This window comes from Saccopteryx leptura, chromosome 3 (assembly GCF_036850995.1).
Source record: "Saccopteryx leptura isolate mSacLep1 chromosome 3, mSacLep1_pri_phased_curated, whole genome shotgun sequence".
NCBI lineage: Eukaryota > Metazoa > Chordata > Mammalia > Chiroptera > Emballonuridae > Saccopteryx > Saccopteryx leptura.
In genome coordinates, this window is record NC_089505.1 from 869719 (window position 1) to 892840 (window position 23122).

Sequence of the window (23122 nt, forward strand, 5' to 3'; positions counted from 1 at the left end):
AAAGGAATAAAAGGCATTCAGTGCCTTGCTGCTGTTCAGTGTTAAACGGTATCGAGGAGTGGGTGGGTGTTGGATAGAGGAACAGATGGAGGAGTAGATGGGTGTTGGATAGAGGAACAGATGGAGGAGTAGATGGATGTTGGATAGAGGAACAGATGGAGAAGGGGTGGATGTTGAATAGAGGAACAGATGGAGGAGTAGATGGGTGTTGGATAGAGGAATGGATGGAGAAGGGGTGGATGTTGGATAGAGGAACAGATGGAGGAGTAGATGGATGTTGGATAGAGGAACAGATGGAGGAGTAGATGGGTGTTGGATAGAGGAACAGATGGAGGAGTAGATGGATGTTGGATAGAGGAATGGATAGAGAAGGGGTGGATGTTGGATAGAGGAACAGATGGAGGAGTAGATGGGTGTTGGATAGAGGAATGGATGGAGAAGGGATGGGTGTTGGATAGAGGAACAGATGGAGGAGTAGATGGATGTTGGATAGAGGAACAGATGGAGAAGGGGTGGATGTTGGATAGAGGAATGGATGGAGGAGTAGATGGATGTTGGATAGAGGAACGGATGGAGAAGGGATGGGTGTTGGATAGAGGAACAGATGGAGGAGTAGATGGGTGTTGGATAGAGGAACAGATGGAGGAGTAGATGGATGTTGGATAGAGAAATGGATGGAGGAGTAGATGGGTGTTGGATAGAGGAACGGATGGAGAGCAACGGGCAGAGCCTCCAAGAACAGGTGAGAGCAATGGTCAGAGCCGCCAAGAACAGGTGAGAGCAATGGACAGAGCCGCCAAGAACAGGTGAGAGCAACGATCAGAGCCGCCAAGAACAGGTGAGAGCAACGATCAGAGCCGCCAAGAACAGGTGAGAGCAATGGACAGAGCCGCCAAGAACAGGTGAGAGCAACGGTCAGAGCCGCCAAGAACAGGTGAGAGCCACGGTCAGAAAGCAATAAACACGGGTGCAGAAACGCTGGCTGCACTGAGAATCGGAGCCCATTTTGCAAAGAAGAAACCGGCCTTTGCGGGGTTTCCAGCATCTCGGGAGCTGCCCCACGCCCGGGTCTGCAAGGCCAGAGGCACAGGTGTGGGGGGACAGCCTCGGGCCGGTTCCCTTCAGGGGAGCAGTGTGTTCCGCTCGGCATGTACCTCTCCTCACGCCTCCACTTGTGCATCCAGAAAAATGAAGAAAGGGACCTAGCTGATCTCTCAGGTCCCTTTTTGTACTAAAATTCTACAGTTTTGATTCATCCTGATGATTCATGGTGAGTCAACAAGAAAAGGTTAAATGATGTTCTGAATATTCTAGTTAAGAAAACAGGAGAGGATGTACTCCGTTGTATCAATGTTTCCTCAGAGTGATTTGAATTTGAAAACCGTTTTTGTTGTTGTTGTTGTTTAAAAATGCAAGGCCCAGCTACCGGGCGTGGACATGAGGGGTGCTTCTCCGCCCGGGACGCTCGGCGGGGACCAGCTGTCCCTGCATCCACAGCCTGCCTTCTGCGGAGGCTGCTCTGTGCATTTCCAAGGTCACGGAGCTCCACGGGCCGGAACGGCAGAATCAGCAGCGTGGAAGGAGCCTGTACAGCTGAGCTGCCACCTCTAATTCCAGTCCACTCTCAGGGGCAGGACTGTCCGAGCCAACAAAAGGCGGGGACTGGCGGGTCTGAGCCCAGGGGCATCTGCCATGACCGGACCACAGCCAGGGACAAAAATTGGGTATTGATCATGCCGTTGGCGTCTTCCTTCCTAAGAAGTCAGTGGCTCCCAACTATCAGTAATCTACAGATAATGTTATGGATCTGTCTTCAAATTACTCCAATGTTGGAATTATTTGAAATGGAAACGGCGGGATTTGGAGATCGCATCCTGTCCCTCCCCGCCCCTCCCTCTTAGCTGTAGACGCATTTGCTTCTGGGTGTTTGCAGATTTACCCCTGGAGTTAAGACGAGAACAGCTTCGCGGGGCGGGGGGTCCCTGCCAGCCCCCGCAGGGATAGTGTGTCCTGACTGCCCGGGGCGGGGGGGGACGCTCCCCACTGCACGCGGGGCCATCGCTCCCACCTCACTCACCGTGCGTGACTTCTCCGTCCTCTCAGCTGGTTTCTTGGTTCTAGTTTGACATGTTTCTCTGGTTCCTTTTCATTCTATGATGGACATTCTCACTTCAAGCAGGAGAATAGCTCTCCCAGTATGACTTGTTTGGAACACTGAGCCACTGACTTCCTGTCGGGAGTGACGCTCCTCTCGGACACCTTGTCGTCAGAGGGGACAGTGCCAGGAGCTGACTCGTTCAACAAACATTTGTCGGAGGGTTGTTACGTTTAGGTGGACTCACAGATGGTTGGAGTTCCAAGGAGTTCTTGAAATAGTCTGCACCAATGCCGGCATTCTGTGGTGAGAAAACCACAGCTCCTGCGAGGGCTCAGGGGCCGCCCATGCCTGCCTCGGGGACAAAGAGTGAGTCCCTTGTGCCGGTCAGAGGGACACAGTGACACAGACCAGAACGCAAGCCGCCATGTGGGAGCCCATGGAGCGGGACTTCCCAGAGCCCCGCGGGCACCCACCGTGAGGTGCGGCTCTTCCCCCGCAGACAGAGGGAAGCTCAGAGGTCTGAGTCCAGAGACGTACAGCCGGAAATGCGAAAGCCGTTAACGCTCGCGGTGGCATTTCTTCCCTCGAGCTGCGGTTCCATCAGAAGGAGGCAAGAACTCGCAGAATTTAAACATGTTATAAAAATAGGTTCCCTTCTGACTTAGAGAGGAAAGAAAAGGGGTGAGCACCTCTCCGCTCTGTCTAGCACAGACAGGAGGGACATGCCCGGTGGGGGGACTGCCACCCTGGAGTCCTCTCTGACCAGCACAGACAGGAGGGACATGCCGGTGGGGGGACTGCCACCCTGGAGTCCTCGGAGGGACATGCCCAGTGGGGGCACTGCCACCCTGGAGTCCTCTCTGTCCAGCACAGACAGGAGGGACATGCCGGTGGGGGGACTGCCACCCTGGAGTCCTCGGAGGGACATGCCCAGTGGGGGCACTGCCACCCTGGAGTCCTCTCTGACCAGCACAGACAGGAGGGACATGCCGGTGGGGGGACTGCCACCCTGGAGTCCTCGGAGGGACATGCCCAGTGGGGGCACTGCCACCCTGGAGTCCTCTCTGACCAGCACAGACAGGAGGGACATGCCCAGTGGGGGACTGCCACCCTGGAGTCCTCTCTGACCAGCACAGACAGGAGGGACATGCCCGGTGGGGGGACTGCCACCCTGGAGTCCTCGGAGGGACATGCCCGGTGGGGGCACTGCCACCCTGGAGTCCTCTCTGACCAGCACAGACAGGAGGGACATGCCGGTGGGGGGACTGCCACCCTGGAGTCCTCGGAGGGACATGCCCGGTGGGGGCACTGCCACCCTGGAGTCCTCTCTGACCAGCACAGACAGGAGGGACATGCCGGTGGGGGCACCGCCACCCTGGAGTCCTCGGAGGGACATGCCCAGTGGGGGCACTGCCACCCTGGAGTCCTCGGAGGGACATGCCCAGTGGGGGGACTGCCACCCTGGAGTCCTCGGAGGGACATGCCCAGTGGGGGCACTGCCACCCTGGAGTCCTCGGAGGGACATGCCCAGTGGGGGGACCGCCACCCTGGAGTCCTCGGAGGGACATGCCCAGTGGGGGCACTGCCACCCTGGAGTCCTCGGAGGGACATGCCCAGTGGGGGCACCGCCACCCTGGAGTCCTCGGAGAGACATGCCCAGTGGGGGCACCGCCACCCTGGAGTCCTCGGAGGGACATGCCGGTGGGGGCACTGCCACCCTGGCGTCCTCGGAGACGGTCGTGGACCCTGTGCTGTGGTCCCTGGTCGGCTCTGACGTCCCTCTGCCTGCGTCACGACCTCTCACCTGGGGAGCTGGCGGCCGGGGTGGCTGCACCCCATGAGCCCGAGGTGGCTCCGTGCGGAGAACATCCTCATGGAGAAGCTTGGCCGCCGTCAAGCAGTTTCCCCGAGGGCAGGCGGCCCTCTGAGGGCAGCACCTGCGCCCCGGAACCCGTGAGAAAGGCGCGTTCTCAGGCCCCACCCAGACCCACTGGACAGGAACTCTGGGGTCGGGGCCCAGAGCTCTGCTGCCTAACCAGCCCCCCGGCGATTCTGGTATGCCTGAGGTCCGAGAGATCAACTCCAACGTAAATACGAGAGGTTGGTCAAATAAGTGTGTAAATATGATATATATGTTTGCTCGCTTAGAGTCTGCATTGGGTGTGGGGAACAGGCTGTAAGCAGGACCGGTTGTTATAGCCTAAGGCTTAGTTTTAAGACTAAGCTTTTCCCACACCCTTGACTGTTGCATGATGTGGGGTGGTACAGTCTCATGAGGAATCCCATTATGCCTCAGATATGTGACTTTGTATCAGAGACTTCCTTGTTTGTATATAGATTAAAGGTTTTGATTTCTACACTATAAAATGGGGCAGAGAAGCCCATGCAGGAAGAGAGCAGAGAAAGGCTACGTGGAGGAGAGGAGAAGCAGCCAAGATGGCTGAGTGATGAAGGAGAAGCCAGTTTGTGCAGAGAGAAGGAGATGGGGGACAGAGGGGAATAAGGCTGGTGAGGTAGAAAGCTTTGATTCTAGGAAACTCGGATGAGTCAGTGGCTTTGGAAGCCCTGAATGGAAAGGGAAGTGTTTTCCCACTGTGTGTATTTCTTGCCCACTGGGTGCAAACTAGGATTAAAGCTAATGGCCCACCAGTTCTTGGCTCCGTTGTTTCATTACCGTCTGTCTGAATCCAATGTGAACCTGCATGGGCCAGGCAGCTGTGATGGTGGCCGTGGCTGCTGGCTTCACACGAGACCACGTTGGCGGGCCGTGCGAGGCAGGGCCTTGCCGCTTCGCTCTTGGGGAGATGATCAACAGCAAACAGCACTCATTCGAAAATCACTAGGTATTAGAACAGCTTAGACACGTTAGATTGGGTAAGCCGCGTGCACCAAAGTAAGTAAAACTTTACAGACGATACGTAAATATGTAGTGCTTTCCAATTATTTTGATGCAATTAAATAATTTTGACTTAAAAAAAAAAAAAAAAGAGTAGCAGTGTAGTTCACCAGATGCTCTTATCTGATTAAATGGACATTACACCAAAAACCTTTTATGGATAAAGCCCTAAATAATTCACTTACAGAGCTCTGTGCTAATTATTTTTCAAAGCCGGGTTATTGAGTGTTTTGGGGTTGGGAGGGAGATAACATAAAAAAAAAAATGAGTTTAAATTCTGGTAGATCAATTATATACTTAGTCACAATATTGTGAGAGTAAATACTATTTTTAAAAGGGAGGGCTGGCGAGAAGAATGCCTCCAGAAGTTGGCAGTTGTGGACAGCCGGGTCTGCTTGTGCCTTTTCTGATACAAATGCCGGCCGAGGGTTCAGCCCTGGTGTTTCTGGGTCGGGAGCCGGAGGTGGGCTCTGTGCCGTCAGACGTGAGGCCGGGCGTTCCCTGGGGCTGCGGCCCTGCGTTGTGCCCGAGGTGTGAGGCTGTCTCGTGTCCGGGGCGCTGGGATGCTACACGAGTCCCCTCACCTCCCACATCCGGGTCATTGTCACAGCTGACTGCGGTGAGGAGCCCGCTCTGCAGGGAATGTTTGCGTCTGTTTGTTTGTTTGTTTGCTTGTTTGTTTGTTTTAACCCTAAGAAGTCAGTCCGCTCAGGGGACAGGGTGCGTTCACCTCTGTGGTTTCGAGTGAAGAATGTTGTCTTTTCTTGAAGGAAGGGACCTCACGGTAACAGCTACATTTCAAAGGAATCGGAGGAATCCAGTGGTACAATGCTGCTTTTCTTTTCCAGAAGAGAAAAAGGAAAGAAGAAGGAACATGTTTGAAACCCGAGCTTTGGAAAGGGGCTAAGCGCTCTGTGCCGGGTGGGTTAACCCCCGCTGCCTATGGGTCTCGGCAACAAGGCTGGTGTTTCAGTAACCGTTTCGTCCTACCCCTCTCCCTCGGCCTCCGTCTCCATCTGTGCACGTCACCATCCACGCCTCGGCTCCGGGTCTGCGCTCCCGGTGGGTGGCCCTGGCTGACCGCCCGTGCACCGTGCACGCACCTCCGCCCCCTCTGACCGTGTGCGGCTCCAGCGTCTTCAAGGTAGAAGGAGCCCCCTGCGTGCAGAGGTCCAGGCCACCCGACGCGCCCGTCAGCGAGCTGGAGGCTGTGTGCGTCTCAGGCCCCAGGTATAGAAACAGCACTAATCTGTCAACACGGGGATCCCACACTCAGTGCTGACCCACACTCAGACTCCGGAGGCCACTCTGCGGCCGGGCCACCAGCAGCTTCCCCAGTGCCCTGCCCCAGGCCCCCCCAGCCGGCCTGCTGGAGGGCGGTCATCTCTCCCTCCTCCGCGCTGCTCTTTCTTTCTCTTATCTTTCTTGAAGCTGGAAACGGGGAGAGACAGTCAGACAGACTCCCGCATACGCCCGACTGGGATCCACCCGGCACGCCCACCAGGGGCGACGCTCTGCCCACCAGGGGGCGATGCTCTGCCCCTCCGGGGCGTTGCTCTGCCGCAACCAGAGCCACTCTAGCGCCTGGGGCAGAGGCCAAGGAGCCATCCCCAGCACCCGGGCCATCTTTGCTCCAATGGAGCCTTGGCTGCGGGAGGGGAAGAGAGAGACAGAGAGGAAAGGGGGGGTGGAGAAGCAAATGGGCGCTTCTCCTATGTGCCCTGGCCAGGAATCGAACCCGGGTCCCCCGCACGCCAGACTGACGCTCTACCGCTGAGCCAACCGGCCAGGGCCCGCGCTGCTCTTTCTCCCCAGCTCCCGGGACACTGTCCTCTCGGACTGTCCTCCCCTGCCTCATCCCCCTCCTCCGCCCGGTCCCCTCCTGTCCCCACCGTCCTGTTGCTGCCACCAGATTCCAGTCCTCCGCAGACCTGCTCCCCGTGGGGCACCCACTGCCAGGTTTGGCAAACAAGGACACTGAAGTCCGGCTACATGCGAGTTTCCGATAAACAGCTAGCAGTTTTCCAGCAGAACCGTGTCCTGCAGCTGCACGGGGCCAAGCGCGGGCGTGGGTAGCAGCAGAGGCTGTACGACAGACACCTGCTCGAGCACAGCAGCGTCGATCTGGAGGCAGACTGAGTCAGGCAGTCCTGTGTCATCGCCTGCCCCAGGACAGTCTCCGCCCGCCCCGGTTTCGTGCTCTCCAGGCCGGCTCCGCCCAAGCCCTTTATCTCCCGCCTCCACCTCTCTCTCTCCCCACCCCCCTCTCTCCCTCCTGAACTTCAGACTCCAGCTGCCTACGCCCCAGAGGGGCGGATAATTCACAGATCTTAATGGATAACTAACAGATCTTTCAACCTTAACAGGTCAGAAACAACACTAATCCTTACCCAGAGCACTTGCTCCGCTCACGGGTACCTTTGCACCCCCATTTGCTCAGCCAGCACCCCGAGCACAAGCCTGGCACTTCGTTAGTTCTCATGCCCCCCCTTCCCCCCGGTCCAGCCTGCCAGGAAGTCCGTGGGTCTCAGCTGTCTAACCACACACCTGCTACTCACACCTCTGCTTCGACCAGACCCACCCACCGGCAGGGGTGACTCTTCTGAAACATGAGTCATGCCATGTCGCTTTTGCGCCCACTGCCCACAAGGCTCCCTGAGTCACTCAGCGTCAAAACCAAAGGCCCTGCACCGTTCTTCCCGCAAAGCTGCTGTGACCCCGCGGCCCACACCCCCTCAGACGCTGTCTCCTCCGGCCGCCCCTCCATGCGCACACTTGCTCCTGAGGCCTCCCTGTTCCTCCCAGGAGCCCGCAGGCTCCCGCCGCAGACCCCTGGTCCCCGCGTTCTCTCCTTCCTCCCGGGAGGGTCCTCCTTCCGATAGCCCCCCTGGGTAACTCCTGCGCCTCCCCAGACCTTTGCTCAGACCTCACCCTCGCGATGAGCTTGCACTGACCACCTCGCTCACGTTTCAGCCTACTTACCACCCCTGACACTCCAGACACCCTTCCTGGCTCGTCATGTCTCCAAAAGCGTCACCTCCTACCACCGTCTCGTTTGCTATTGTTGGGCAGATAAATATATTATGCTCACTTTGTTAAAGATGACGCTGCCCACGTGGAGGCCATCGCCCAGGTGATATTAATATGTGTTGGGGGTGGGTTGTGGGCAGACAGGATTCTTGTAGCCTGGGGCTTGGTTTTGGGACTAAGCCTTTCCCACCCTTTTTGATGTGGGGTGGTACAATCCAATCATGCCTCAGAGAAGTGACTTTGTATTAGAGACTTCCCTGTTTTGTATATTGGATTAAAGGTTTTGAATCTACACTATAAAATGGGGCAGAACGGGAGTTTGCGCTCTTGGTTCCTGAGATTAGAGGAGAGAGCAGAGAGTAGAGCAGAGAAAGGCCACGTGGAGGAGGCCAGGAGAAGCAGCCAAGATGGCGGAGTGCTGAGTGAGATGCCAGTTTGTGCAGTTTGACGCTGGAGAAGGAAGGAGATGGGGAACTGAGGAGAATAATTCTGGTGAGCTAGAAACATTTGATTCTAGGAAACTCGGATAAGTCAGTAGCTTTGTGAGCACTGAATGTGAGTGGATTTTGGAGCCCAGTGTGTGTTTTTTACTTGCCCGCCGGGTGCAAGCTAGGATTAAAAATGACAGCCCATCAGTTTTTGGCTCCGTTGTTTCTTTACCGACTGTCCGAATCCAATGAGAACCTGCATGGGCCAGGCGGCTGCTTTGATAGTGGCCGTGCCTACTGGCTTTACAGCTATGATGGTCATTCGTTGTCGAGCTCTGCCCACTGGAAGCTACACAACCCCAGGAACCTCTGTGCGGTTCCCTGACGCACCCAGGCCCCCAGAAGAGGTGCCTCGCAGGAGGAATGCATCCTTACTGAGTGAACGAGTAGATAAGTGAGCGAGGGGAAGAGTGGATGAATGGGAGAGTGAATGAATGAATGAATGAATGAAGCTTGGGCAAAGGGCAGTGATGACAGGACACAGACTCAGGCCGGCTCCCCAGGTGGAACGGAGCAGGCGTCATCTGTAGAACTTCAGCAGCCTTGGCTTCTTCCTCCTCCCCCTGCCCATCCCTCAGGGTTAAAAGCGGGCGTACTGAATGCAGCCGCCCTGCCCCAGCAGCTGGGTGGAGTCCCAGGGAACTGTACCATCGACGCACAGGGCCTCCTGAGCAGTTTCCACAGACAAGCCTTCTCCAGGACAGCTGTTAACTTCCTGGCCTGCAAAGAGCTATCTGCTGCTGGGCGTGTCACCTCTCCACACTCACCTCTGAGCCCTAGCAAACCCCCGGGGGCCACCGGCCACTGAGGGCGTGTGTGGCGAGGGGTCTCCCCGGGGCTGTAGGCAGTGTCTCTTGGTTACAAATAGTTGTTTTCCCGGGTGCGGTTGTCAGTTTGAGTTCAGGAGGATTCCGAGAATGTCACGTTTGGGGAACCGGGTTAGGACGAGCCCCTGAACCCCTCACCCACAGCCACAAGACCCACTGCACTCAGCAAGCGTGCGGTCCCGGGTAGGGAACGTGGTCGGGGGGCACAGGCTTCGGAGGAACGGACTTGGACCAAGGCTGAGCGCCCCTCCCCTTCCGGAACATTCTCAACCTGTCCGAGCCTCGGTTTCTTCTGTAAAACGGGGGTGCTGCTCCAAGGGGTGCTATGAAACACACATGAGACACAAACGCAGTGTCTCCAGCGGAGTGCCCACAACAGAGCGAGGACACAGTCAGTCGTAGCTCTTTTTATTCTCTGGGAAGCAAATGACAAGATGCCCGTGGCTGGGTCCTAAGGGAACACGGAGTAATATTTAACCAGTAATGAGATTTCCCAAGGAAGGCGAAGCTCATTTCCCTTAAGGGTGTGGTTTTGCTTTCAGTGAATGAACGCTCAGAAGTAGGGCAGGAGCTTCCCTGTGAGCCAGATACAGTGTTGATTGTTCCAACGGCGACGACGTAGGAAGAGCCTGTCATCTTAAAGCAACGCTCTGGCCAGTGCGCCTTCTCATCCAGGTCATGCGCAGGTAGGACACAGCCCCTGCCCAGAACCAAGCTGGGCTGGGTGATTGGTTCTGGGCAGTATTTTCAAGCCTGTCATCAGAAACTGAGTGGTAGAGGCATGATAAAACATTTGGGGTTATATTTGTTATGAAGAACACTAAACTACAAGATCCATCCTTATTAATAAAGAAAGGAATCAAAACAGACCCATGTGAGATAAAAAAAAAAAAAAAAAAAAACAAACCAGAAAAATTACAAAGAATCAACAAATGCAAATTATTATATATAGTTTGTACTGGTCATATTAAGCCATGCTTAACTGGGATATTTATCCAGAAGCCCTTTCATAAGCCAGAGCTAGGCTCAGTTCCATTTTTTCATGCCCTTGAACAAAGGAAAATTTACTTTAAAATTGGTATTGGGCTGACACAGGCTAACATCTGTTGTTTTTGAAAAAAGAGCTAAGCTTTTCTCTTGGATGACAGAGAGAGAAATTGGGTGAATAGTTTTCCTTTTTGACTTTTTTATTGAAACGACATGTAAATCGTGAGTGTGCACACATCAGTGAAGTTTCCCCAAAGTGAAGCCAGCCACGTGATGACTACCAGAACAAGAACTGGGGTATTTCCAGCTCCCGGGAAGCCCCTTCCCGGGCTCCTCCACCCAGCGCCTCCCCTTAGCTCCACAGGCAGCCGCCTGCACTTGTCACGTATCTCGACTTATAACTCAGGGGGTAGTTTTCCCAGGATTTGAACTTATCAGTGGAATCCTAGAGCAGGCAGTCTCTGGTGTCTAGCTTCTTGGCATCAAAATTATACTTGTGATATTTTCTTCTACATTGTTGCCTTTAGTTGAGTTCCATTCATTTCCATTGCGTCTTATAGCATAAATACTCCACGGTTTGTATATTATTTGATCTGTTGTTGACAAGCATCGGGCCATTTGCAGTCATGTGCGAGGACAAGTCACGCTGCCGTGAAGATCACTGAGTCATGTGCGTGCATTTCTGTTGGGCACCGTGCCTGCGTGCGGGGTTGCTGGGATCGAAGGGTTTGCATCTCTTCAACTGGTTCAGAAGACATTCTAGGACCTCCCAAAGTGGCTGCATCTCTTTTTCCTCCCTCCTGGGGTGCTCGTTCCAGCTGCACCTTGTTCTTGCCCACAGCTGGTGTAATTTCCTCTTTGGGTCCCCGTTACTCTTTCTGCTGGGTGTGTGCTAACGAGGTTGATCGTCTTTTCAAATGTGCGTTGACGCTTTGACTCTTCTCTTTTGTGAAGTGCCTGTTCCAATCTCTGGCCCCATCTGTGGTGTTGACTTTTTCTTACCGCTCTGAGGACGGGCGCTCTTTGTCCATCATTTATAAACCCAACATCTTCTCCATCTCTGAGGCAGGTGTCTCCTCTCCCCTTGAGCTCTCTTCACATGAACAGAACTTCTTCATCTCAGGACAGTCCAGGTTCTCGGCCTTTTCCTTTATGGTTACTGCTCTGAATCCTGTCTAAGAAAACGCTCCCTATTCCAGAGTCATGAAGTTAGTTGTCTGTTTTGTCTTCAACAACAAATGCCTTCCTGTCCTCCCCTTCACATTTAAACCCACAGTGCACTTTGAATGACTCCCGCATGCAGGGTAAGGAAGGAGTCTCGTTTTATTTATTTACTTATTTTCCTGTGTGGTTCTCTAATTGACTCGGCACTATTTTAGTTTTCTTCCTTCTGGCTATTCTTTCCCCAACTGTCCTGGAGTGCCCACATCATCACAAATCAAGTGCTGGTAGGTACAGACATCTATTCCTGGACTTTCCATTCTGTTTCACGGGTCTGTTTTCTATTCTTAGGCTGTCTTAACCGAGATAGCTTCCTCTATAAAACACGCTGGTGGCTCTTGGCTCTGAAAGAGCAAGCAGGTCCTCCCTCCTGGGTGCGCTCGGCTCTGTGTTTCCATCTAAGTGTTAGAATCAGCTTGAACATCTGATTGCATCGAAACTGTAGACCAGTTTAGGGGAAATTTACATCTTTGCATAAATATTTGAACTAGTGTGCATGGTATGTTTCCATGTATTTGTCTTCTTTAATTCTCTCTTTTTTTTAATATTTTATTTATTGATTTTACAGAGAAGGGTAACAAGAAGTGTCAACTCATAGTTGCTTCACTGTCGTTGTTCATGGCTTACATATTGTATGTGCCTTGATTGAGCAGGCCCAGGGTTTCGAACCAGCGACCTTAGCACTTAGCATTCCAGGTCAATGCTCTGGCCAAAGTGCCATCCCAGGTCAGGCTTCTTTAATTCTCTTAAGGGAGCTTTAGAGTTTCTTGTGTAAAGGTCTGACACATTGTTCATTAGATTCATTCTTAGGCATTTGAGGTTCTATCCTATTGTAACTATTAAATTTTTTTAAATTTCACTTTTCTAATTGGCCATCATTGTGTACGTTTTGATTATCCAAAGCTGGATGAGAAACCATCCAAACTAATGTAGTGAAACAATAGCTATTTGATTACATGACAAGCAGAATGAGGCTGTGTCCCCTCTGCCCGAGATGCCCAGGGCCTCAGCCATGGGAACTTGAACAGCTCGGGTGACTTGCACAGAAGCTCCCTTGCTCACCTGCTGGATACCTGTCTAGACTGACTCGCAGGTGGCTCCTCTGGGACCAGCCCTTCCCATGACCTCTCAAGCGCTTGGGTCCCTCTCACCTTCGCAGCTGGCTCTGGGAGGGAGACCGCTGACAGTGACCTTGCCGAGCCCAAGCATGTTTAGTGACCTAGGGGGAACTTCTCCGCCATTTCAGACTGGACATTGGGACACGTGTAGCGTCACTGGCACCACGTCCTGTCGGTGACAGTCAAGTCACGGGCCACCTAGATTCAAGGGCGGGCAAGGGGACCCCATCTGTCCATCTGTCGATGGGGGCGTGGCCAGTCACGCTGCAGAAGAGCACGCGGGACAGCGGAGATTGCTCTGGGCACCTGTCACATGCTGTGGAGATACCAGTGTTGTTGACCTTGAAAACTCACTAATAAATTAACGGTGTGTTCTTTCGGAATCTTATTTATCAAGACATGTCTTTGTACCTAATGGGGATTTCCCTTTCTTCTTTTCCAGTCCTTCCACTTTTTACTTCCTTTTCAGTAGTTGGTTTCTCCATCGTCTCATAAGTGATTACACTTGCTCTCCCTTCATTCTCAGGATACAGTTTTTCTGAAAAATATTCTTTGAAAAGACACAGCCAGTGCTATGATCACAAAGAAAGGCGAGAAAGAGGGGTGGACGGAGATGGGGTGGGGAGGGGAAAGGATGCATTTTCCTTCAAAAGCAAGAAATTTTCTGTTTTATTTCTTTTTATTGAATTTATGTGGGTGATACCAGTTAACAAAACCATACAGGTTTCTGGCGCACAACTCTATTCACACATCTGTGCACGGTGTTGTGTGTTCACCACTGTGAGTCAAGTCTCCTTCCTTCAGCATTTACGCCCACCACAGCCCTCCCCCTCCTCCCCTCCCCCTCTTCCCCTCCCCCTCCTCCCCTCCCTCAGCACTCACCACACTGTTTCTATGACCTTGAGTTTTTCTCTCTTTTATTTTCTGCTCAATCCCTCTACCCCTCCCCAGTTCCCCAGCCTCCCACCCCAAAGCTGTCAGCCTGCTCTCTGACGAGTCTATTTACTTGCTTGTTAGTTCATTTTGTTCGTTAGATGCCACATGTAACTGAAACCATGGGACACTTGTCTTTTCCTCTGAGGGGCTTATTCCACAGAGCACAGAGCTCTCCAGGTCCACCCACGCTGTCGCAGAGGACAAGATTTCCTTCTTTCTTGTGGAGACGTTGTATTCCCTTGTGTTGGGCAGATAAAATGTATTATGCTAACTTTGTTAAAGATGGTGTTACCAAGGTGATATTAATGTGTGTCTCTGGGCAGGCAGGACCGTTGTAGCCTGCGGCTTGGTTTTGGGATTAAGCCTTTCCTACCCTTTTTGATGTGGGGTGGTACAATCCAATCATGCCTCGGAAAGTGACTTTGTATTAGAGACTTCTCTATTTTGTATATTGGATTAGGGGTTTGGAATCTACACTATAAAATAGGGGTAGAACGGGAGCTTGCACTCTTGGTTCCTGAGATTATCATTAGAAGAGAGAGCAGAGAAAGGCCACGTGGAGGAGGCCAGGAGAAGCAGCCAAGATGGCGGAGTGCTGAGTGAGATGCCAGTTTGTGCAGAGTTTGTATCTGGGATAAGGAAGGAGATGGGGAACAGAGGAGAATAAGGCTGGTGAGCTAGAAACCTTTGATTCTAGGAAACTCGGATAAATCAGTAGCTTTGTGAGCACTGAATGTGAGTGGGTTTTGGAGCCCAGTGTGTGTTTTTACTTGCCTGCCGGGTGCAAGCTAGGATTAAAGACTATGGCCCATCAGTTTGTGGCTCCGTTGTTTCTTTACCGACTGTCTGAATCCAATGCGAACCTGCAAGGGCTGGGCAGCTGTGATAGTAGCCCTGGCCGTGGCTTCTGGCTTTACACCTTGTGTGAATGGACCACAACTTTTGTCTCCACTCGTTTACTGATGGGCATTCGGCTGCTTCCAGAGCTTGGCTATTGTAAATAACGCTGCAATGAACACAAGGGTGCATATATCCTTTCGAATTACTGTTTTTGGATTTCTTCGGATAAATTCCCAGAAGCGGGATTACTGGGTTATAGGCAGTTCCGTTTTTAAATTGTTGAGTGTTGGGCAGATAAAATGTATTATGCTCACTTTGTAAAAGATAACGTTGCCCACGTGGAGGCCATTGCCCAGGTGATATTAATGTGTGTTGGGGGCAGGCAGGATCGTTGTAGCCTGGGGCTTGGTTTTGGGATTAAGCCTTTCCCACCCTTTTTGATGTGGGGCGGTACAATCCAATCATGCCTCAGAGAAGTGACTTTGTATTAGAGACTTCCCTGTTTTGTATATTGGATTAAAAGTTTGGATTTCTACACTATAAAATGGGGGCAGAACGAGAGCTTGCTCTCTTGGTTCCTGGGATTATTAGCATGAGAGAGCAGAGGGAGCAGAGCAGAGCAGCGGAAAGAGGCCATGTGGCCAGGAGAAGCAGCCAAGATGGTAGAGTATTGAGTGAGAGACCAGTTTGTGCAGTTTGACGCTGGAGAAGGAAGGAGATGGGGAACAGAGGTGAATAAGTCTGGTGAGCTAGAAACATTTGATTCTAGGAAACTTGGATAAGTCAGTAGCTTTGTGAGCACTGAATGTGAGTGGGTTTTGGAGCCCAGTGAGTGTTTTTTGCTTGCCTACCGGGTGCAAGCTAGGATTAAAGACTATGGCCCACCAATTTTTGGCTCCGTTGTTTCTTTACCAACTGTCCGAATCCAATGTGAACCTGCATAGGCCAGAAGGCTGCTGTGATGGTGGCCGTGGCTTCTGGCCTTACATTGAGGTAACTCTATACTGTTTTACCTAGTGGCTGCACCAGTCTGCATTCTCATTCCCACCCACAGTGCACGAGGTTCTCTGCTTTGCACATTCTGGCCAGCACCTGTTTTTGCTGATTTACTGATGATAGTCATTCTAACCGGTATAAAATGGTATCTTATTATAATTTTAATTTGCATTTTTCTGATGATTAGTGATGTTGAACATCTTCTTTACATGTCTATTGGCCATCTGTATGTCCTCTTTAGAGAAGTAGATATTTAGGTCCTTTGCCTATTTTTTATTTGTTTATTTATTTTTTTGTATTTTTCTGAAGTGAGAAACAGGGAGGCAGAGAGACAGACTCCCGCATGCGCCCGACCGGGATCCACCCGGCATACCCACCAGGGGGCGATGTTCTGCCCATCTGGGGCGTCGCTCTGTTGCAACAAGAGCCATTCTAGTGCCTGAGGCGGAGGCCATGGAGCCATCCCCAGCGCCCGGGCCAACTTTGCTCCAAGGGAGCCTTGGCTGCAGGAGAGGAAGAGAGAGATAAAGAGGAAGGAGAGGGGGAGGGGTGGAGAAGCAGATGGGTGCTTCTCCTGTGTGCCCTGGCCGGGAATTGAACCCGAGACTTCCACACACCGGGCCGACGCTCTACCACTGAGCCAACCATGCCCATTTTTAATTGGCTTGTTTACAGGGTATTTTTGTTGTTGTATTGTATATTTTTTTTAACAAATTTTGAATATTAGTCCCTTATCAGATGTATCAAACATGTTCTCCCACTCAGTGGGTTTTCTTTTCATTTGGCTGATGGTTTCCTTTGCTGTGCAAATACATTTAGTTTGATGTAGTTCCATTTGTTTATTTTTTTCTTTCGTTTCCCTTGCCCAAGGAGATAGATCAGAAAAAATATTGCTATGAGAAATGCCCCAGATTTTACCGCCTATATCTTCTTCTAGGATTTTTATGATTTCAAGTCTAACATTTAAGTCTTTAATCCATTTGGAATTTGTTCTTGTATGTGGTATAAGAAGGTGATCTGGTTTCATTTTTTTGCATATATATGTTCAATTTTTCCAACACCATTTATTTTGCGGTTCCATACAAGCTTTTGTGATATTTTTTCTCATTATGTGATATCTTGATAGAAATTGCATTGAATCTATAAATTGCTGTGGGTAGTATGGACATTTTAATGATATTAATTCTTCCTATTCATGAACATGGTATATGCATCCAGTTACTTGTATCTTCTTCAATTTCTTTCTTTCTTTTTTTTTTTTTTTTTTTTGTATTTTTCTGAAGCTGGAAATGGGGAGGCAGTCAGACAGACTCCCACATGCGCCCGACCGGGATCCACCCGGCATGCCCACCAGGGGGCAATGCTCTGCCCATCTGGGGCGTCACTCTGTTGCAACCAGAGCCATTCTAGTGCCTGAGGCAGAGGCCACAGAGCCATCTTCAGTGCCCGGGCAAACTTTGCTCCAGTGGAGCCTTGGCTGCGGGAGGGGAAGAGAGAGACAGAGAGGAAGGAGGGGGGAGGGGTGGAGAAGCAGATGGGTGCTTCTCCTGTGTGCCCTGGCCAGGAATCAAACCCGGGACTCCTGCACGCCAGGTTGATGCTCTACCACTGAGCCAACCAGCTAGGGCCTCAATTTCTTATCATTTTCTGAGTACAGGTCTTTTACATCCTTGGTTTAATTGATTCCTAGGTATTTTATTCTTTTTGAAGCAATGATAGGTTGGATTGGTTTTAAAATTTTCCCTTTCTAATAATTCATTATTGTGTATAAAAAATGCAACTGATTTCTGGACATTTATTTTGCATCTTGCTGCTTTACTAAATTCATTTATCAATGCTAGTAGCTTTTTTATGGAATATTTAAGATTCTCTATATACAGTACCATGTCATCTGCAAATAATGACAGTTTTATTTCTTCTTTTCCAATTTGGATGCCTTTTATTTCTTCTTCTTGTCTAAATGCTACGGCTAGGACTTTCAGCACTATGTTGACTTATTCAGCGGTAAAAGCGAGTATCCCTGTCTTGTTCCTTATCTAAAAAGGAAATGCTTTTGCTTTGTGCTTGGTAAGCACGATGTTGGCTGTGAGTTTGTCGTGACCTTTATTGCACTGCGGTTTGTGCCCTCCATTCCCACTTGGCTGAGAGTTTCTATCGTAAGTGGGTGCTGGGTTTTATCAAAGCCCTTTCTGCATCTATTGATATGATCGTGTGCTCTTTATCCTTCATTTGGTTTATGTGGTGGATCACACTTATTGATTTGTAGATATTGTACCAACCTGGCACCCTTGGAATAAATCCCACTTGATCATGGTATGTGATCTTTTAAATACTATATTTGCTGAATCTGGTTTGCTAATATTTTGTTGGAAGATTTTAGCATCTATGTTCGTCAGGGATATTGGCTTATATCTGTGTTTATCAGGAATATTCTCTGTAGTGTCTTTATCTGGTTTTGGAATTAGGATAATGCTGGCCTCAGGCCTCATAAAATGAGCCTAGAAGTCTTCCCTCCTTTCGAATTTTTTGGAGCAGTTTGAAAAGAATAGGCGTTATTTCGTTTTTGAATGACTGGAAATTTTCACCTGTGAAGCCCTTAGGTCCAGGACCTTTGTTATGAGTTCTAGGATTACTGTTTCCATTTCACTGGCTGTCATCTGCCTATTCAGATTCTCTGATTCCTCCTGACTCCCTTTGGAAGAGTATAGTTCTCTAGAAAATTATTCCATATTGTCCAATTTGTTGGCATGTAGTTGTTTGTAATATTTTCTTACAATCCTTTGCATTTCTGTGGTGTTCGTTGTTACTTATCCTCTTTCCTTTCTGATTTTATTTATTTGGGTACTCTCTCTTTTTCTCTTGATGAGTCTGGTTAAAGGTTTGCCAATCTTGTTTATTTTTCCAAAGAACTAGTTCTTAGTTTCATTGATATTTTGTATTGTTTCATTTTAGACCCTTTTGTTTCTTTCTGCTGGGGGTAGGGATGGGAAGGATACATTTTCTTCCTAAATCAAATTTTCCAAAACCCTTTATTTATTTATTTATTTATTTATTTATTTATTTATTTTTCCCCCTCAAGGCTTAACTATGGGGGTGGGAAAAGGACAAAAGTAGGGCTATATTTGTTTGTATGGAAAATAATACAATAAATAATAGTACAAGAATAAACTTTATTTTGCATACTCACAGCTGTTAACCTACTTTTGCCCCACCCCATTAGTTAGAATAAGTTTGTTTCCATATTCAGCTAGACCCTGATTATTTTTCTCTTAGAAACAAATGACCCCGACCCTCCTTCTCATTTCAGCCGAGAGTTGACTGGAAAAGGCCAAAGGGAATTCTCTCCCCCTGTCGGTCAGCTCGGTGCAGATCCGTCAGACAGCCAGCTCCGTACCTCCCACGCACATCCCGGCCGGGGGCACGCCTGGCTCTCCCGGGGGTTCTCCGTCAGACAGCCAGCTCCAACGCGCTGAGCACATGCCGTGTCTCCCACGGGCATCCCGGCCGGGGGCACGCCTGGCTCTCCCGGGGGCAGGACCAACTCTCTGACTGCTGAGTGTGGCGGGACACCACATCCCCTGGTCAGCCCAAGAACACGTGTGCTCCTGTCCGCCAGTGCTCACGAGGTCGGTGCCCAGGGCGTAGACCACGGGGGACACACAATGAGTGTGAAAGCCACCTCGCTCCCCGATTCCACAGAAGGAACTTCTTTGCAGGGTCTGGAGACCTCCGAGTACAAGCACAGCACCTCGAGAAAATGTCCCCCTCTCTGTGGAGAGGACAAGAGAAACTGTTGGGTATGAGTTTCTCAAGACGACCAAGAAGAGAAACAGCCCTCACCAGCTCAGGGGCCAGGTGTTGCTGGTTTCTGTGCCAATGTGGTAGGTGGGCCTGCCACAGCAGGGTGGGGCCCTGGGACTCACTGGTCACACCTCGGGTGACCCACGTTGCGGGGTTGGGAACAGGCAGTGGCAGAAAGAGCCTGAGAGACAGGCAGGGGGCGGGGTCAACCCCACACCTTCCCCTCTCTCCTCTGGGGTGTGTCAGTTTCTCTTCTCTTTGGCCGGATCACTAGTCACCTGCTTGCCTATCTCTGCTGGCAGACGCTCCTGCTCAGCCAGCTACTCCAGCTGTGCCTCTGGTTATTGGCAACGTCCGGGGACCTTGTCCACCCGGGCTCTTTGGGGACATCTGACAGGCACACCTGTACTCTGCAGCTTTCACTTAGAGAAAGACATCCGTCCCCCAGACAGGGGCGCCCTGTGTGTGGGATGAGGGGGGCAGTGTGGCAGGGGATGCCTCAGTCTTCTTCACTGTATTCCTCAGTCCCACGCCCGGAGGCCTGCAGGTGGGACAGGGGACACCCGTGCTTCCTCTTGGGAAAGGCTGTCCCCAACTACGTCAGGATTGATCTCCTAGCTCGAGGTCCTGACCCACATTTGCTTACTCCCCCAAATCCAAACTCTGTCTATGTGAGCACACTTCAAATGTAAAAAAAAAAAAAAAAAAAAATTAAGAAACCTGACTTAATAGCTCAGTTGGTTAGAGCATCATCCCGTAATGCAAAGGTCGTGGGTTCGATCCCGTCAGGGCACATACAGGAACAGATCAATGTTTCTGTCTCTCCCTTCCTTTCTCTCTAAAATCAATCAATAACCTTTTTTTTTTTAATGTTGCCACTTTAAAACGGAGTCGGAGCTGCCCCCCAGAGGAGCTGCCTAGCCGGTCCTCTGCCTCAAACCTCTGGAATGTTAAAGCAGGGCAAAACAACCTTCCCACCGCCTAAAGCAACATTGTGTCTCTGAAACTGTTTGCAAAGATAACAAGAAAGCAGATATTCTGACAGCCAGACCGAAAATTAAAAACATTGTTTAGAATGAGCGTCACTGTGTTGTGTTATCTACACCAATAGCAACGCCTCCCTCTGTGGGTGGATTGTCACTCTCCCTTCTCATGACACCGCTTGCCTTCTTTCTCCTTATCAGAACTGTCTGGCTTTTCTGCCTGACTCAGGGCTTCCTTCCTTCCTTCCTTCCTTCCCTCCCTCCCTCCCTCCCTCCCTCCCTCCCTCCCTCCCTCCCTCCCTCCCTCCCTCCTTCCTTCCTTCCTTCCTTCCTTCCTTCCTTCCTTCCTTCCTTCCTTCCTTCCTTCCTTCCTTCCTTCCTTCCTTCCTTCCTTCCTTCCTTCCTTTCTCTCTCTCTCTCTCTCTTCTTCCCTATCTCCCTCCCTTCTTTCCTCCCTCCCTCCCTCCCTCCCTCCTTCCATCCCTTCCTTCCTTCCTTTCTTCCTTCCTTTCATCTCAAATAAATGTGTGTTGCCTCTCACTTTGGCCTTTTATTTCTATGTTAACAAAAACAATGGAAAACATTTAATAAATGGACATAGGAGAAAATTCTAATAAGGACCTCTGTTAAGGACGTGTAAAATTAAAAAAAATTAAAGTGGAAATTTTCTACAATACTGTGATTACAGTTAAGAAAATATGTATGCGCGTGAGCGAAGGCGCGTGCTAAGTGAAAGAGACCGAGGAGATTTTACAGAGTTGGGACTTCTGGCTCAGCATCTGTATAAGAGCGGGAGGCCCAGGAGAAAGAGGATCCTGCAAAGAAACTGCTCTGCCTAGTCAGAGCAGAAAGAGTCCCACCCACTTGTGGAAAAGGTGTGGCCGGTCATCGTGTTCATCCATCCAGTTGGCGTCCATGGAGCCCTAGGACGTGCCCGAGCTTTGAAAACAAAGATCTTGTCCTCACAAGCTGGTAGAGAACAAACATATAAAAAACAACTGATTAAATGCCACTGTGCATCCATCAGGGTATGAAGACAGGTAGCTGAGGTCACCGCTCTCCCTGTTAAAGGAGTTGAGGACTTCCTGGAGGAGAGGGTAAGCAAGTCTCAAGGGCTGGGTGAGGCGAGTCGGGCGATGAGAGGGGAAAGAGGGGTAGTCCTTGGAAAGTATGGGCAGAGGCAGAGGTGAGACGGGGGGAGAGGTAGGGCCAGATTATCGAAGGTCCTGTATGTTATTCAAAGGAGCTGGAGCTTTATGCAGAAATAGAAAGTTGAAAAGATTTTTATTTTTTATTTTTTTGCAGTCATTGAAGAGAAAGGTGATGCTCCTGTATCCGATGATTTCCAGTTGCTCAATGCCTGGATGTGGGAGGAGGCCATGAATAACTTTTCAGGGTCACCCCTGCCAGGCTGAAGTGACCTTGAGGATATCCAGAAGAGAAAAGAGCTAAGAGAATACTGCGAGCAATGAGTTAAGAGGCTTAAAACGCAGTTAAGGTGCATCACACGCTGTTCAACAGAGGGCTCTCTGCATGCACACGGGTGTTTTGGGAACAACTGAGGTCACAATCAGTATTTATTTTTTCTTAATGGACTTTAGGGTGGGGAGAGAAAGAGAAAAACATTGGTTTGTTGTTCCACTTCCTTATACACTCATTGTTTGCTCTGTGTACATGCCCAGACGGGAGACAGAACCACACCTGGTGTGTCAGGACGATGCTTCAACTAACTGGACTACTTGGCCAGAGCCTACGGTCGTTATTTATTGAGAAGGAAACCTTACCCAGCTCCTCTGCACTTTCCTCACGGGTCATGTTAAAGGTGGTGGAGTGTACTTACAACAACTGCGGTATGAACACCGTCTCTGCGAAGCGCTCACTGGTCATTACAAACATACATGTGACACATTGTAAAGTCTCAGTTAGGGTTGGTTGAAGTGCACCATTATTAAATGTTAGATTATAGAGTCCAAATATCAATTTGACTTTATTATACTTTCTTCTTTGTCTCCGTGAGGCAGCCCCAGTCCCTGTAGTATAGCAGTTTATTGTCACCAGCCGGAGAGGACATAGCCATTGTATGGCCTCCTCTTGACCTTGTATGGTATAGTTTTTTTGAATGTTTGACAATTAGATGGGCAAAGAAATGACATCTCCACGTTCTACTCATATTTTTATGTGAGGTTGCATCTTTGTTCACTGCTGTTGTTGAACTGGCTTTTTGTGTATCCTTTTAAGTCACCGGTGTGTGCCTCTTCTCTCCTTTTAAACCTCTCCAGTGATCAGCTTTGGTTTCTTACGGTCTCCGTAAGGGTTCTACTGCTCGCGCTCACCCCCCTCACAGTGCACTGTGAGCGAAGCGGCCCGGTGAACCGCGTGCCCTCTCTGAACGGTGTGCAGACCACAGCGGTCACCTCCGTCCCGTCACACCCTAATGGTTCCCGGGTCTCTTCCTCTCCTGGGGCTCTGAGCACCTCGGGCCAGTGTCCGTGTCTCGTTCATGTTCTTCTATCTGCAGACACTAGCCCAGATTCTCCAGTATTTGTTGAACTGAATTGTTAGATGGTGGCCCTGAACCTTTCACAATTCCTTATTTAAATAGAAATAGCTTAAAAAAAAAAAAGGATAAAATTAAGTTAGAGCCGAAATGGCACCCTGAACGAAGTCCAGAGGATGAACCCTCCATCCGTGTTGCGCTTGGCTTTCAAGGGTTAGAAGTTGTCGCCTTTCCTCCCAGAGTTCCCCCACAGCTGCATTTCCGGGACAGCCGAGACTGTGAGCAGCCCCATCGGAGCTCACGAAGTGCTGCTGCAGTGACAGCCATTGTCATCGCAACAGGAGGGCGACGTTCAAGTCAGCCGTGGGGTTCAAATAATTCTAACAACCGGTTCTCTGCCCTGA

The 23122-nt window shown here is 50.4% G+C and overlaps 1 long non-coding RNA gene across 1 annotated transcript; it reads right to left on the reverse strand.

The window, feature by feature from the left end:
- Window positions 1–4893: 4893 nt before the first annotated feature.
- On the reverse strand, window positions 4894–7132 carry LOC136397072 (uncharacterized). The gene is made up of 3 exons (XR_010749835.1): window positions 6926–7132; window positions 6114–6243; window positions 4894–5833 (listed from the first exon to the last, which is right to left on the reverse strand). It is a non-coding gene; the product is annotated as an uncharacterized lncRNA (long non-coding RNA).
- Window positions 7133–23122: the final 15990 nt, after the last annotated feature.